The 16878-nt window shown below is 57.1% G+C and overlaps 1 non-coding gene across 1 annotated transcript; it reads right to left on the reverse strand.

Moving 5' to 3' along the window:
* Nucleotides 1-16796: 16796 nt before the first annotated feature.
* On the reverse strand, nucleotides 16797-16878 carry TRNAS-AGA. Its single transcript has one exon. It is a non-coding gene; the product is annotated as a tRNA-Ser (tRNA).

The raw sequence follows: 16878 nt of genomic DNA on the forward strand, positions 1-16878 counted from the left end.
AGCTGTCTGGCAGTATTTTGGCCTGTTGCTTCTCTGCCTGGGAGGTTTTTGCCGCAGTCACACACAAAAAGGACGTCATTGGGAGCGGCCCATGAAGACAAGACTCGCTTTGGCCTGCGTTGCTCAGCTTGACTTGCTGCCTCACCCGGTTCCTGCCCTAGTGCCCGGGTTGACCTGGCGGTGGAAGGGGACTGGGGGGCCAGTGGTGCGGGGAGGAAGTTGAGCTGGACCCTGAGCTAGACTAGACCCTGGCGGTGACAGTCTGGCCACCACTTGCCGCCCCCCCTGTTGTCCTGGCTTCCCCCACTGGGCGTCATTTCGGGAGGGAAGTGGGGCTTCTGCCTCCCCTCCCCGATTTTCACACCGCAGAGGAGTGCGAACAGGAAAACGAACGGCTGCTCCACACCCCCACCGGAGGAACCCGACGCCCTTAGCTGTGGGGAGTAAGAAGTGGCTGTTGGCTGACAGGGCCTGTCCCCGAGGAGCTGGAACAGCAGCTGCCGCCTCCCCCTCGGCTCCAGGCTGTGGGAAATGCTCATTGCCTGGCTGCATGGGCGGATGCTGCCCCGTGCTCTGGAGAGCGTCTGTATTGCTCTGTCAGCCCCCCGTCTTCACTGAGCCAGTCTGGTAAGGTCCCAGGTGCCCCCTCCGGCCTGGCAGCTGAGAGTCTGTGCAGACATCAGCCCCCCTGCCAGCCTCACAGGGGCACTCAATGCACTGGGTTTGTCCCAACGTATGTCCTAACCACTTCTGTGAGCTCATATCTCTGGTTCTTCTGCCATGTGCATTGGTGGAAGGAGTCTCCTAGGTCAGAATATTTGCATCACATGTTTTAATCTTTCAAAGCTGGGCCTGACTGTTATAAAAAGGCAGTCAGCTGCAAACCAGCTGAGCAGTGAACAGCAGAGAGGCAAACAGAAGGAGTTTGCCTGGGAGCTGACTGAGCAGAGGTACGCTAAGTGCTGCATTAGGGGGACTGTGCTGGTGAGTATCTGGGTGTCTGTTAAGGGAAAGTTTGGCAGTTTGGCCGTGTGCTTGATTGTTTGATTGCTTGTTTGACCAGTGTGATTTGGGAGTGCTTTGTTCCAGCTGGGCCTGACAGTCAGCTGGAACAAAGGCAGTCAGCTGAGCAGCGAACAGCAGAGAGGCAAACAGAAGGAGTTTGCCTGGGAGTTCGCCTGGAGAGAGCATACTGAGGCCCCCCTCTCGCAGGTTTCTCTGAGTAGCTTCTGCCACAAGTAAGGAAGCTCTCAGAAGGAAGAGACTATGGATGCTGAGCAATCCGCTGTTGTGACCTGCACAGGATGCGCCATGTTTGTCTTCCTTCCACAGGATAGAAGCGACTTTGTCTGTACAAAGTGCAAGCTGATCTCCATATTGGAAGAGAAGATTCAAGGTCTGGAGAAACGAATATCAACCCTGTGTTCCATAAAAGAAAATGAGGATTTCCTGGATAGATGTCAGGATCAGCTTCAGCGCCACAATGTTCTGAAGATTCAGAGCAGGCTACGCAGCGGGGACAGAAGGCCAGCGAGGATAATTGGCGGCATGTGACTTCCAGAAGAGGAAAGAGTACCAGAAACATCCATGTACCTGAAACACAGATACAGGTGAGCAACCGTTTTTATGTTCTCTCCACAGGTACTAGTGCAGAGAGTGGAGTGGATGATACATCTGAGGGAACAGAGCAGAAGGAGACTCCACTGATTGGAAGGCATGAGATGCACCATCCTAGGGATATTTTTGGCAGAAGGGGGGGGGGGCAGTGAAAGGAAGTTTGAGAAACCCTGGCATAGAGCATCTCCATTACTGAGCTGCAGCAGCATAGACTCACTGTTTGAAATGTTGATTTGTCCTTAGCCTCTAAATATGTCTAGACTTGGCTCCCTGGGGCACCGTGGGTGATCAGACACTGAAAGTGCAGCCATGGAGACACCACACACCAGCCTTGCCTAGCTGGCAAGAATCAAACCTCCACAGAAAAACCCCTATGGTGTTATAGCCCAGCTCCCTAAGCCCTCAGCCACAACCACTTAACACAGGGGCCTTTCTACACTCTGGTTCTGTTCTCACTGAAGGGTCATTTCCAATGGTTTGCTCACACCAGCTTCCCCAGCTCACTCACTGCTGTGCAGCTCTGTACATGTGGCCATGGCTGAACAGCAAGAATTCCTGCCCATTTCCCTACTGGCTGGAGCATGATTAGAGTGTGTCTGTGGTTAATGATGCTGCTGTAGATTGTTCATTCCCTGCCTTGACAATTCAGACAGTCCCTTTTCCCGTCGTATCGCCAGCACCTCTGTGAGTCCAATAGCAGGGCAGGTTTTCTCTGGGCACTGAGATTTTTCAGGGAGTTGGTGGCTCCTTTCTTTCCTCACCCTGGAGTAAACTCAGTTTTTTATTCTATCTTTGATGACTCATGGAATAACAACAGCAGCATGAAGAGGAGAGGGAATATCTCACTGCGTGGGGTGGGGTGGGGGGGAAGGTGGACACATCCCCTCTGTTTGAGCATTGCCATTGCAGGAGAGAAGGTTTCAACGTAATCAAATGCCCTGGCTCAGACCAGAGACACAGGGAGGTTTTGCTGTTCATGGATCCATGCAAAGGAAATTGTGTCTCTGTGTGAAAATGGGGAGGGAAATGAAACACCCACATGGTGGTGCCTAAGGCAGAAGGGACCCCTATGGGATTAGAACAGGACACGTTCTCAAGCAGCATGTTTCTTACTTTGCCCATCTGTCAATTTTGATTATTATCGATGGAAATATTTTGCCATTGGGTCGTGTGTCTCCACAGAAATTGACATTTACCAACAAATACGTAATTCTTCCAGTCCTGCCGAGTCTGCCCTTGGTGAGTTTAGAGGGACACATTCCCTCTTCCCATGCCAGGCCTGGACTCTCCATGCTGCCCACTTCCCACACTGCTGGGATCCTTCCCTGATCTCCCCTCAGAGCTCTGCCCCCCACTCCCACTTCTGGGATCCCCTCCCAGCACTGTCTAATGCCCTGTTTCCAGGATCCCTCCTCATTCCCTTCCTCCCCTCTGAGCAAAAACTCTGCATTATTCCCACACTGGGAATTAAACCCAGGCTGTTTGGGTGAAAAACCAGGAATCCTGACCACTAGACCCTATGGGACTGGGATTGGGGTGTTGGTCTGTTAAAACAACCCCTCAGAAGAGCAGCAGCGCCACCCAGTGGGGGTTGCACACAGGGCTGGATTAACCCTTCAGGTGCTGAGGTTTTCCCTCTCTCCATTCCCAGCGCCTGTGATCAGGAAACAGACATCAGGGCTCCCAGGTGCTTCACAGACCATGACTGAGATCGGGACCCCATATTGCGCTAGGTGCTGTACAAACCCTGGCCAACACTGGGACACCCAGGGGGTTCCCCTCAATTTCTCTGAGCCTCTGCTGCCCAACTTCTTCTGACTCCCTCCCGCCCTCCCAAAAACCCACCTTTCCAAACAGTCCTTCTTTCCCTGCCCCCTAATTTTGCTTTCACACCCTGGGACCATCTCCTCTCTTTGTCTCTCCCCCCCCCCCCCGCAGGTAAAGCAGAGATGGAGGCAACTTCAGCCACTGGAGACAGCCCCAGCGAGCGCTGCAGCCCGCCCGGGGGAGGGGGGGGGTGTTTGCAGACACAGGAAGGGAGCAGCTGGGAGCGGTGGGTGCTGGGAAGAAGGAGGCAGGAGAACAAAGCCCAGACATGGGACATTGGGCAGCTCCTGGGGACGGGGTAGCCCCGGGGGGCGGGGCTCTGGCACAGCCCGGGGGCGGGGCAGCTCCTGGGGGCGGGGCTCTGGCACAGCCCTGGGGCGGGGCAGCTCCTGGGGGCGGGGCTCTGGCACAGCCCGGGGGCGGGGCAGCTCCTGGGGTCGGGGCTCTGGCACAGCCCGGGCGGGCAGCTCCTGGGGCGGGGCTCTGGCACAGCCCGGGGCGGGCAGCTCCTGGGGCGGGGCTCTGGCACAGCCCGGGGCGGGGCAGCTCCTGGGGCGGGGCAGCTCCTGGGGCGGGGCTCTGGCACAGCCCGGGACGGGGCAGCTCCTGGGGCGGGGCTCTGGCACAGCCCGGGTGGGGCAGCTCCGGGGCGGGTCTCTGGCACAGCCCGGGGCGGGGCAGCTCCTGGGGCGGGGCTCTGGCACAGCCCGTGGGCGGGCAGCTCCTGGGGCGGGGCTCTGGCACAGCCCGAGGGCGGGGCAGCTCCTGGGGCGGGGCTCTGGCACAGCCCGGGGCGGGGCAGCTCCTGGGGCGGGGCTCTGGCACAGCCCGGGGCGGGGCAGCTCCTGGGGCGGGGCTCTGGCACAGCCCGGGGCGGGCAGCTCCTGGGGCGGGGCTCTGGCACAGCCGGCGGGGCAGCTCCTGGGGCGGGGCTCTGGCACAGCTTGGGGCGAGGCAGCTCCTGGGGCGGGGCTCTGGCACAGCCCGGGGCAGGGCAGCTCATGGGGCGGGGCTCTGGCACAGCCCGGGGGCGGGGCAGCTCCTGGGGGCGGGGCTCAGGCACATTGTGATGCGGGAACCCGGGCTCAGCAGCTGCTCCCTGGTGGCCACGTGCTGCCAGCAGCGCTGGAGCCGCCCGGGCCGGAGCGGAGCCGCTGTTCTCCGCTGCAGCAGGATCTGCCCCCGGCCCCGCTGGGATCCAGGTGGGGACAGAGCCTGTGGCCCGGGGGTTCCCCGTTCTGTGGCTGGCGGGGGCGGGAGAAGCCGGAGCTGCAGGCGGGGGAAGGGCAGTGGGGCAGGTGGGGGTTGAACGGTCTCTGGGCAGCCGGGAAAGTCCAGGGGGAGAGTGTGTGAGTCGGGGAGAGATACCTGCATCCTTCTCCTGTCTGTGCCAATTTCCTCCCCAGTACTGGTAACAAGTCTCTTTAGTTCTCCCCCTTTTCTCTCCCCTCCCCACACTCCCAGCCCAGCGGCACTCACTAGTCCGAAGGCTCGTGCACACAGCAGCAGGGGCCAGCGGCTCCCACTCTTGACCCAGAGGCAGCAGCACAGACTCTTGTCCCCCCCACCTCAGCTCAGCAGAGGCAGGAGGGTGGGGCCACCCTGACATCAGCAACCCCCCCCCCCCGCACAGCACACGGGAGGCTCCTGGGAGCAGCTTGGCTGGGGGCAGCTCCCAGTGGGGGAGGGGGCAGGGCTGCAGGAAGAGCTGCAGGGGCAGACAGCTGAAGAGAAGTGGGGGGAGGAGAGACAGGACACCCCTCAGCAAGGCCCCCCTGGACCGTCATGTCGTCTGCCCCCCACTAAGTCTGGTCCTGTCCTGCTCTTCACAATGAGAACAGTGTTGGGCTCTCTGCCAGCGAGCTCTCCCTGCGCCCTGCTAGGGGCTCCATCCCCTGTGTCCGTCTGTGGCTAGTTGCGGGGTGATGGATCTGCTGAGAGAGACAAGGGGCTCTCGCTTCGTCCCCTCACCCTGGTGTTTCCTGGCTGCTCTGAGCAGGGTGGGGGTGGGACTCCTGCCTGTGAGCCACCCAGAGCTTCCCTTTGATTGGCTCCTTTCCCCCATGTGGGGTTGTGGTGGGGTTGTGAGTGGTGCAGCAGGTACTGAGTGTGGGACTCTCACTCTTTCAGGGGCCGGTGACCTTCGAGGAGGTGGCTGTGTATTTCACCAGGAGAGAGGGGGCTCTGCTGGACCCCGCTCATAGAGCCCTCTACAGGGATGTCATGCAGGAGAACTATGAGACGGTGACCTCGCTGGGTGAGGAGTCCTGTCCCCTGGGTTATTAGAAGCTGTGGGGGCTCTAAAAAACCCGAGTAGTGATAACTTTATACCTTTATTTGTCATACAAGTTTTGACAAGTTCCCTTGCCCTCCTTTTTTTTGCCTTATCTCCCACCCACTAAAATAATTTTTGGACATGTGCCTTTTTGGTGCCAACAGCAATTTTAAAATTGCATTTAATGTATCCTTATAGGATACCTTAATAACTACATTAATAACTGTAGCTTTCATGCCGTTACCTCATTTTAGGAGGAAAATATGCCTCCTGTAGAATTCTAAATTGAGTTAATAGGTGTATGACTCATGCCTGGCTTGTGTGACAGTCAGATGAGCTCCTCTTTTGATAGGAGAGTGTATAATGTTGCCATTCAGGACCCCACAGGTGAAGGGAGAACAGAGCCGTGGGAGGGGAGGAGAAGGGGGGAGTAGATAATTCTGGGGTGCCAGGACATGGGGACGGGGTGTGCAGGGTTAGAGCTAAGAAGCAGCAGAGAGGGAGGAGGTTGTGAGAGACGAGGAGGGAACACAAGAAGCTCCCAAGGTGCCGGGAGGTGGTGCCGGCTGAGAGTAATGGGAAGAAGGGGAGGGGAGTGTGGGGGAAGGGCACCCGGGAAGTGGGCTGGGTGGGTCAGTGGGAGGGAGGAGAGGTTTGGGGATCCAGAGCTCTGGGGGATCCCAGACCTTTTCCCCCGAATCCCTACCCAAACCTTGTTGCTTTAGAGCCTCCACTCCAGTTTTCTTTCTGTTCAGTTTCACTTCATTATACATTCCCCCCCCAATATTATTATTATTATAACTCTTGACCTCCCTCTCCCACTCATTACCCCCCTCCCCATATGGCCTCCCCATCTCTATGCACAGTGACCCCGGCCTCCGACCCTGAGTCCTTGCTGCATCCTCCCTCCCACACCAGGGCCACGTCCCAGGCACCAATGGGCACTTGGCTGATGATGTCACAGGGCGGAGGTGTAGCCTGGACAGTTTCTACACCTATAAGATTACAGGTTGGGGCACAACTTGCCCTTGTACATGGCTACTCAGAGTTAATTGAGAAGATGGAATTTGGTGAAACGCACAGAAATGTGATTTAATCCAGACAGTTATAACTGAAATCATAGGCCAGGCTCAATACACGTAACGATTAAACTAAGATCAGTACAGTAAAGAGGGTTTTGCACTGTGCATACTTACAAGATACGGACACCATTGGAAAGAAAGATCGACGGGCAAAGGAGCCCATCAAAAGGGAGCCCTGCTTCAGTTTACACTGTCTCAGGGACCTGACAAAATGAAAACCTGGTAGCTAGGAGCGGTATTTTATCCACTTCCTTATGGTAATAGGATGGCTATATACCATATCTGCTCCTTTTCTCTGATTACAAGAATGTCAATAGCTGCCCCAACCCATACGTGGCCTTTGGGAAGTCCATAAGCATCAAGCATTAATACTCATGATTTACATCACTTATTAATTAATAATTCCAATCTATGAATGTGGTGCAACCTAATTGCTAAAGCCCACCCCAAACTTCCTTCTTTTCGGAAGAATTAGGGGCTGTTGCTCCTGAATTTTAGTGCTTAATTCCCCAGCCTTCTCCTCCCACTGGGGGAGTTTAATTCTCCCTCCCATTACACCTGAGTCACTAGATTTCCTAATTCCCCAAAATCTGCTTTTGCGATGTCACAGTTCTGGGATAGCGAAGCCTTTGACCTGCCTCCATGGTCTGCTCAAGGAATGGCCTCTCGGGTATCAGGCCTCTAGCCAGCCCCTCTCTATGGGTGGGGACCCACATGCCTCTCCTGTTTGACCAGGCTGTGAGGATTGCAGCTTATCCTCCACTGTGTTCACTGGACTAACCTCCAGTTCCTGTGCTTTGCTTTCTCTCCAAGGGCTGTGAGCAGTATGTGTGTGTGTGTGTGTGAGAGAGAGAGAGGCAGGAATTTTGGTGATGCCAATACACACCTCAGTTTCCCTCTGTGGTTGGTATTGCCATGATTAGAAAGAGCAGGAGACATGAGGTGTTTTGTCACGGAGCTGTCACGGGGTGATATGAATGGGTCATTAAGGACTGGCTGGGACCAACCTACATCAGTGGAATACCCGACAGAGACAAGGGAATAATTGTCACCTGTCCATGGGAGGATCTCAGCTTTGCTGAGTGAAGCATACATGGACTCATGATGTGCTTGGGAGCAGGAAGAACTGGGTTTGCAGATGCAGGGAGCTCTACCGGAGCGAAGACAAATGGATAGGCTCAGTGAAAGGAAACCAAACTGTTTTCTACAGCAGCCTGGCTCAAGGGCATTGCCCAGTATGGACTATATCGTCGTATTTGCTTCTCTTTGCTAATCTAAAGACTATCAGTGCTGTATTTCAGTTGACTAATGAACCCTGCTATGTTTTAAAAGTCTGCCCAGTGTCACAGCACAAACTTGCTCTGTGCATTGACTGAGGAGCAGTCACTGAACAGGAGTGTAGTTCGGCTGGACCTGCTGGCAGAGCTCACAGGTTGAAATAGGAGTGTTGAAGCCAGAGGCTCAGTCTCAGGTGCTGAAGCTACATGGCCTGTCCTTGTGGAAGAGTGGGAGCCCTTGGGGGTCTAGTGCACTCAAGGGACACCTGCCAAGGACAGTTTAAAAGCCAGGGAATTGCACAGATCCTGTGGATCCATGACAGTGGCATTGTGCCTTATGGGGAAAAGATACAAAGCAAGAAAAGCATCAAAATGTATATTTACCATCAGTCCTTTTGGGAATCCCCGATCATTCCAAAGTGTATTAAAAACCTTCTTTAAAAGCTTACGTCTGGGTTATCAGGTCATGGCAGTTTGTAGCCCAAAAAGGCCCTTCTCAGTCAGCTCAAACTCAACTGTTTCTCCCCAAAAAGTCTGTCATATTCAGTCTCCCGAAAGAGGTAAAATCAGTCACTGCCCCTTTCTGTGCGGGGTAAAGCTTCAGAAGATGGAGTTCTGCATAACCAGCCTTGAGATCCAGCCTTAGTGACACCAGATTGCACAGGAAACCATCTCCCCATCCCCCAGCCTCCCCGGTATCATCTGGCCCATCTCAGCACCACAGTCTGTGATGTATTCGTGCTTTCAAGGGCTGGCTCAAAGATACAGATAACAGTCATAAGTAGGGCCAGTGTTTGCTGGCAGCGAAAACAGAGTAATTGCCAAGCATGAGCAATATATAATCTTTTACAGCCGGAAAGTGCATTGGGGGGAGGGGACATGAGCAATATATAATCCTTTACGCCAGCTGTGGGGGGGAGATGAGGCCCAGACACTGGGCATTGAGAGCCTGGAGCCGGCTGTGTGCTGGGGAGATGGGACATGAACCAGCTGTGTGCAGGGGAGAGGAGCAGGGGAGAGGTGCTGTTGATGCCGTCTGCGCTGCAGCACAATGAGGGTGCCCAGCGTCCCACTGCCAAGTGCCCCGTCTCCCAAGGGGAAGCTCCAGTGTTTTTTCTGAGCCCAGACTTGTATGAGGAGGGAAGAAATTGGCAGCAAGTCTCAAAAGCAGCCAGCCCCCAGCCTCTGCCCCATGCCCTGGGGAGGAGTCAGGGGTCTCCAGGCAGAAATGTGGGGTTTGTGACCCTGCATCCCCAACCACCTTCTGTTCAGCTATTCTGGATACGAAGGGTGATTCCAGAAATGAAGAGTAATTTCAGGGGGAAATGCAGTAACAGCAGCAATTTCCGGAAAACACTGGCCCTAATCATAACATTAAATACAATAGTCTCAAGTTCTATACCTGTGTTCATCAGATCTGCCCCTCTGCTGGCGGGTTCCACCTCTTCCCTCATCTGTGTCTGTCTTGTCTAGTTAGACTGTAAATTCTTCAGGGCATGGGCCAGCTTCTATTCTGGGTTTGTGCTGTGCCCAGCACAACAGGGGCCCACCGTTCATTGGCTCTTAGGCACTAAGGTCATGAATGTGAGTTATAATAATAACTCTCCTGCCACTTTGAGCCAAGGAAGCCGGCCTTGGGGTGTTACGTCTTAAAAATGAGCTGGGGTTAAAACCATGGAATATTCCTTGTGACAAGTATCCCACAAATTCCATGGACCTTCCTTGTTTTCTTTCCCTTCCCAGGGTTTCCAGTTTCCAAACCTGATGTGATCTCGCAGCTGGAATGAGGGGAACAGCCGTGGGTCTCAGACCTCTATGGCTCTGAAAAAAAGTGCTCTCGAGAGCTGTCTGCACAGGTGAGAAATTGGGTGAACCATCTCAACAACTGTCTGTGAATACAGGAAACATTTGGGATGCCCTACAAAGACTCTCCAAGTTGTAAGTGCTCCAAGTTCAGAACTGTTCCCTGCAGATGTGACCTCCAGACTCACAGCTCTACTGGTGCACCTCACTCCCGACCCGCAGCCCCTGCTATCCCAGCCCTGACCTCCAGACTCACAGCTCTGCTGGTGCCCCTCACTCCCGACCCGCAGCCCCCTGCGCTCCCTCCAGCTCTGCTGGTGTCCCTCACTCCCGACCCGCAGCCCCCTGCACTCCCTCCAGCTCTGCTGGTGCCCCTCACTCCCGACCCGCAGCCCCTGCCATCCCAGTCCTGACCTCCAGACTCACAGCTCTACTGGTGCCTCTCACTCCCAACCTGTAGCCTCCTGGGTTCCCCCCAGCTCTAGTGGTGCCCCTCACTCCCGACCCGCAGCCCCTGCTATCCCAGTCCTGACCTCCAGACTCGCAGCTCTGCTGGTGCCCCTCACTCCTGACCCGCAGCCCCCTAGGCTCCCCGCTGAGCTCCCCAGTCACTGCGATGCCGGTGCCCCTCACTCCCGACCCGCAGCCCCCTGCGCTCCCTCCAGTTCTGACAGTGCCCCTCATTCCTGATCCGCAGCCCCCTGGGCTCCCTTCAGCTCTGCTGGTGTTCCTCACTCCCGACCCGCAGCCCCTGCCATCCCAGTCCTGAACTCCAGACTCACAGCTCTGCTGGTGCCCCTCACTCCCGACCCGCAGCCCCCTGCGCTCCCTCCAGCTCTGACGGTGACCCTCACTCCCGACCCGCAGCCCCTGCTATCCCAGTGCTGATCTCCAGACTCACAGCTCTGCTGGTGCCCATCACTCCCGACCCGCAGCCCCCTGCACTCCCTCCAGCTCTGCTGGTGCCCCTCACTCCCGACCCGCAGCCCCTGCCATCCCAGTCCTGACCTCCAGACTCACAGCTCTGCTGGTGCCCCTCACTCCCGACCTGCAGCCCCCTGGGTTCCCCCCAGCTCTAGTGGTGCCCCTCACTCCTGACCCGCAGCCCCTGCTATCCCAGTCCTGACCTCCAGACTCACAGCTCTCCTGGTGCCCCTCACTCCCGACCCGCAGCCCCCTGCGCTCCCTCCAGCTCTGCTGGTGCCCCTCACTCCCGACCTGCAGCCCCTGCTATCCCAGTCCTGAACTCCAGACTCACAGCTCTGCTGGTGCCCCTCACTCCCGACCCGCAGCCCCCTGCGCTCCCTCCAGCTCTGCTGGTGTCCCTCACTCCCGACCCGCAGCCCCCTGCACTCCCTCCAGCTCTGCTGGTGCCCCTCACTCCTGACCTGCAGCCCCTGCCATCCCAGTCCTGACCTCCAGACTCACAGCTCTGCTGGTGCCCCTCACTCCCGACCCGCAGCCCCTGCCATCCCAGTCCTGACCTCCAGACTCACAGCTCTGCTGGTGCCCCTCACTCCCGACCTGCAGCCCCCTGGGTTCCCCCCAGCTCTAGTGGTGCCCCTCACTCCTGACCCGCAGCCCCTGCTATCCCAGTCCTGACCTCCAGACTCACAGCTCTCCTGGTGCCCCTCACTCCCGACCCGCAGCCCCTGCGCTCCCTCCAGCTCTGCTGGTGTCCCTCACCCCGACCCGCAGCCCCTGCACTCCTCCAGCTCTGCTGGTGCCCCTCACTCCTGACCTGCAGCCCCTGCCATCCCAGTCCTGACCTCCAGACTCACAGCTCTGCTGGTGCCCCTCAATCCCGACCCGCAGCCCCTGCCATCCCAGTCCTGACCTCCAGACTCACAGTTCTGCTGATGCCCCTCACTCCCGACCCGCAGCCCTCTGCGCTCCCTCCAGCTCTGCTGGTGCACCTCACTCCCGACCCACAGCCCCCTGGACTCCCTGCTGAGTTCCTCAGTCACTGTGCTGCTGGTGCCCCTCACTGCCGATCTGCAGCCCCTGCTATCCCAGTCCTGACCTCCAGACTCACAGCTCTGCTGGTGCCCCTCACTCCCGACCTGCAGGCCCTGCCATTCCAGTCCTGACCTCCAGACTCACAGCTCTGCTGGTGCCCCTCACTCCCGACCTGCAGCCCCCTGGGTTCCCCCCAGCTCTAGTGGTGCCCCTCACTCCTGACCCGCAGCCCCTGCTATCCCAGTCCTGAACTCCAGACTCACAGCTCTGCTGGTGCCCCTCACTCCCGACCCGCAGCCCCCTGCGCTCCCTCCAGCTCTGCTGGTGTCCCTCACTCCCGACCCGCAGCCCCCTGCACTCCCTCCAGCTCTGCTGGTGCCCCTCACTCCTGACCTGCAGCCCCTGCCATCCCAGTCCTGACCTCCAGACTCACAGCTCTGCTGGTGCCCCTCAATCCCGACCCGCAGCCCCCTGCGCTCCCTCCAGCTCTGCTGGTGCACCTCACTCCCGACCCACAGCCCCCTGGACTCCCTGCTGAGTTCCTCAGTCACTGTGCTGCTGGTGCCCCTCACTGCCGACCCGCAGCCCCTGCTATCCCAGTCCTGACCTCCAGACTCACAGCTCTGCTGGTGCCCCTCACTCCCGACCTGCAGGCCCTGCCATTCCAGTCCTGACCTCCAGACTCACAGCTCTGCTGGTGCCCCTCACTCCCGACCTGCAGCCCCCTGGGTTCCCCCCAGCTCTAGTGGTGCCCCTCACTCCTGACCCGCAGCCCCTGCTATCCCAGTCCTGGCCTCCAGACTCACAGCTCTCCTGGTGCCCCTCACTGCCGACCCGCAGCCCCCTGCGCTCCCTCCAGCTCTGCTGGTGCCCCTCACTCCTGACCTGCAACCCCTGCCATCCCAGTCCTGACCTCCAGACTCACAGCTCTGCTGGTGCCCCTCACTCTAGTCACACTTTCTACACATCTAACATTAGTATATAATGTAATACAGATCTATCCCAACACCTGCGGGACATCCTCTGGTAACGCGGATTCAGCAGCATGCCTGCGGCAGGTCTGCCGATCCTGTGCCTTTGGCGTAACCACCACCGAATTGCTGCTGAAGCCGCGTGACTGGCGGAGCTCCCGCAGGCATCGCCTAATCCGCATCACCAGGGGACCTCCTGCAGGCAGCCTGACTGCCACCGTCACAGCGATCGGCAGGCCGCCCTCCGCAGCTTGCTGCGCTGGTGCCTGGAGCCACCCCTGTCCCTGATCCAGGGCAGAGGATATTGGAAGCTGAACATCCAGAGCTTGCAAGATAAAGGAGCAGGGGGGTGAGGCCTGGTGGTGTTGGCAGAACGGGAAAACATCAGAGGGTTCTATGGCAACCAGGGGGATTGGTGGGAGTCGGTGAGGGAGGAGTTGGCGGCTTTGTTCCGGGGGCCGGGGAAACACCACAACATTAAAGAAACCAACGGTGCCAAGTCCTGCAGCGTCGCCTGTAGGATTTCCACAAGAGCATCCAGGCAGGGGAGCCAGTCAGCGTGTGACTGTACGACCGGATCAAGCGCCAGCTGCCCGAGTTCCAGGAGATGAGGCTGCAGCTGGCCGATATGAGCGGGAGCACCGAGTGAAGGGGTTTGAATCATAACTCCAAAGTGGGAGAACAACTCCCCCCACTTGTGCTCAGTCTCCTCTAGGGGGCTGTGCTGGGATCTCTAGGGAATGAAGCACAGGACAAAACAGTCTCCCATATTGAACCCAGGAGTCCTGGCTCCCAGTCCCCTGCTCTAGACCCTTCCACCCCAGAGCCAGGGATAGAACCCAGGGGTCCGGGTGCCCAGCCCCCCCCCTGCTCTGACCACTCAACCCCACTCCCCTCCCAGGGTGGTGCAGGGGTCACTGGGTCTGTGTCCCAGCTCTGCTAAGAGCCTTGACTGATTTTCCCAAAGTGCTTCCTTCTGAATCCAGCACATCTGCCCCGCTCCCCGCCCGGTCACTGTCCACCCCCGTGTGGGGGCACCAGCACTGTGCCGGGGCGTGATGGGAAATTGTCCAAGCTGGCCCAGGAGAGACGTGTGTGTCCCTGCTGCCCCCTGCTGGTGGGGCTGAGCCCCACTCTGTGTGTGAGTGTGTGGTGGCTTTGCAGGATTTTGTATCCTGCAGCAAGTGACACACACACACATTGACGCACAAGGGACTCACACAATCCCAAGAACACTTACACACAACACACCCAGAGGGGCATGCTAGCTTCACCCCCAAAGAGAGAAACAATCACACTCCCTAGCCACACTCACAATCACACACACACCAGAATATTCGCAATTGTGCTCAGAGACACAACCGCGCACAGTTCACTCCCACTGCTCCCAACACAAGGACCTCCTGCCCCACACAGCGTGTGCCGAGGCCTGTGGAACTCACTGCCACTGGACAGCTACCCATGAGAATGGACCTTTCCAGGAGACCAATAGACATGGCCATGGCGACAGAGGGGGCTGGGCTCCCAGGGTCTGACCCGGGCTGAGACTGGTTCTGACCTAGTGGGGTCTATCCAGCCGGGGGCCGCGTGACCCACACACAAACCTACCAGAAGCACCTTTCTTAGCGGGTCTCCCAGGCCATCCCCCACCCTGCCCCGGGGTGAGTAACAAAGGGGCAGTACGGGACTCTGGGCCGTGTCACAACCCGGCCCCAGCCCCTCGCTCCCACACGCTGGTGAGTTGGGTAACTGCCGAGGGATTGCACGAGAGAGAGTCAGAGCCAGGGAGAGAACCCAGGAAATTCAAGATCTGATGGTTAATTTCAAAATCAAGAAAAGAGAAGGAGAAAACTCGAAAGAGGTTCCTCCTGGCGCTCACGTCCATGAACCCGAATACTCTCTCAGTCCTCAAAGAGAGACCTGGAGAAGGAGACTTGCTGAAGCAAAGCCACAGGGGTCTCTGAGGTTTCCCTGGCCCCTCGCCCCTGTCCTGCCTGGCTGATGTCAGCATCTCTCTGTGAGGTCACCACCTCCCCCCGCCCCCGCTTTGACCAATAGTCTGAGGTCCTGCAAAAGGCCTTTGTGATGTCACTGCCACACCCCTCCCTTGCTGGGCCAATGTCCTGCCCCTGGCCAGGCACTTTGGAGGTTTGAGCTACTCCCTCAAGAACAAATGGATATAAATTGGCAGTCGGGAAGTTTAGGCTTGAAATTAGACGAAGGTTTCTAACCATCAGGGGAGTGAAATTCTGGAACAGCCTACCGAGGGAAACAGTGGGGGCGAAGGACCTCTCTGGCTTTAAGATTAAGCTTGATAAGTTTATGGAGGGAATGGTTTGATAGGAGAACGTGATTTAGTCAATAGGTCAATAACGTGCAACCACTGGTAATTAGTACCGAGGGTCAATGTTGGGATATTGAAAGTCTTTTTCCTGAGTGTCTGGCTGGAGAGTCTTGCCCGCATGCTCGGGGTTCAGCTGATCGCCATATTTGGGGCCGGGAAGGAATTTTCCTCCAGGGTAGATTGGCAGAGACCCTGGAGGTTTTTTGCCTTCCTCCGCAGCATGGGGCAGGGGTCGCTTGCTGGAGGATTATCTGCTACTTGAAGTCTTTAAATCAGGATTTGGGGACTTCAACAGCTGAGTCAAGGGAGAGAATTATTTCAGGAGTGGGTGGGTCAGCTTTTGTGGCCTGCATCTTGCGGGAGGTCAGACTAGATGATCATAATGGTTCCTTCTGATCTTAAGTTCTATGATTCTATGATTCCCTGTGGATCACCCCATTCAAGGAGCGTTCGTTCTAGGCAGCAAGCCGGTAGTTTTGGATCATCTGCAAATTTTGTCAGCTCACTGTTTAGCAGGTTGTTTATGAATATGTTGACTAGTACTGGAAACTAGTTACCTGTTTCCATCCTGAAAACTGACCATTTATTCCTACCCTTTGTTTCTTGTCTTTTAACCGGTTATTGATCCATGTGAGGACCTTCCGGAGGTGAAAGTAAGCCGGTATGTTCCGGTATGGGGTACCGGCAAGAGCCGATACGCTGTGCCAGCCTGGCCCGGCTTCCCGGGCTGGTGATTTAAAGGGCCCAGGGCTCCCTGTAGCGGCCGGAGCCCCTGGCCCTTTAAATCACCTCCTGAGCCCCCCTGCCAGAGCCCCGGGGAGCAAATCACTGCCGTGGGTGCTGCTCTCTCCCGCTCTGCCAACACAGAGCAGGGGCGGCAGAAGCTTCCTTACAGTGGGGGGGGGCACCATTGTCCAAACTGTGGCACCCCCATGACACCCCTTCCCTAAGGACCCACACTCACACCACCTCTCCCCCCGAGGCCACACCCACAGACGCCTCTTCCCCAAGACTGCACCCTCCCCCCCCCATCATTTGTCCTAACAGCCAGTAAAGAGTGGTGGGGCCATGGCCCTATAACCCCCCTGTTCCAGCCCCCCTGACACAGAGCTAAGCAGGCAGCAGTGTGTGTGTGTGTGTGTGTGACAGAGAGTGCTGTGCTGAGCTGAGCCAGTGAGAGAAGGGGGGCTGATGTCGGGGCTGTCCCCTGCCTCAGGACTGGTCGCTTCCAGCAGCTGTCTGAACTTAGAGACAGTGTGCGACACACTCACTCTTCTGCAACCCACACACTGTCTCTCCCCCCCACACACACGCTCTCTACCCCACCACACACATTGCAGTTGAAAAGCAGCTGGCAATCTAGTAGGATGTCCATGGACCAATGGGATAGAAACTTTCATCATGTGATGCTGTACCAGCCAGTGAGGGATTGCAAACCCTTCCCAAAGCACCCTGCAGCCAGTTGCACAGTGGGATAGCTACCCACAGTGCACTGCTCTCTGTGGCAAGACAAGAGATGCTAGCATGGATGTGCTCTGGTGACAGGGTGGACAAGCAACAGCTGTTCAATTATAACACTTTAACTAAAGCCACGTTACTCTTTCATGTAGACATAGCTTGAGAGTGAACCACAACTTCCAGCGTAGTTGGCAGGATTTGAACCTGCGCAGGGAGACCCCAATGGATTTCTAGTCCATCGCCTTAACCACTCGGCCACAACTAC

This window comes from Mauremys reevesii, linkage group 12 (genome assembly GCF_016161935.1).
Source record: "Mauremys reevesii isolate NIE-2019 linkage group 12, ASM1616193v1, whole genome shotgun sequence".
NCBI classification, from domain to species: Eukaryota; Metazoa; Chordata; order Testudines; family Geoemydidae; genus Mauremys; species Mauremys reevesii.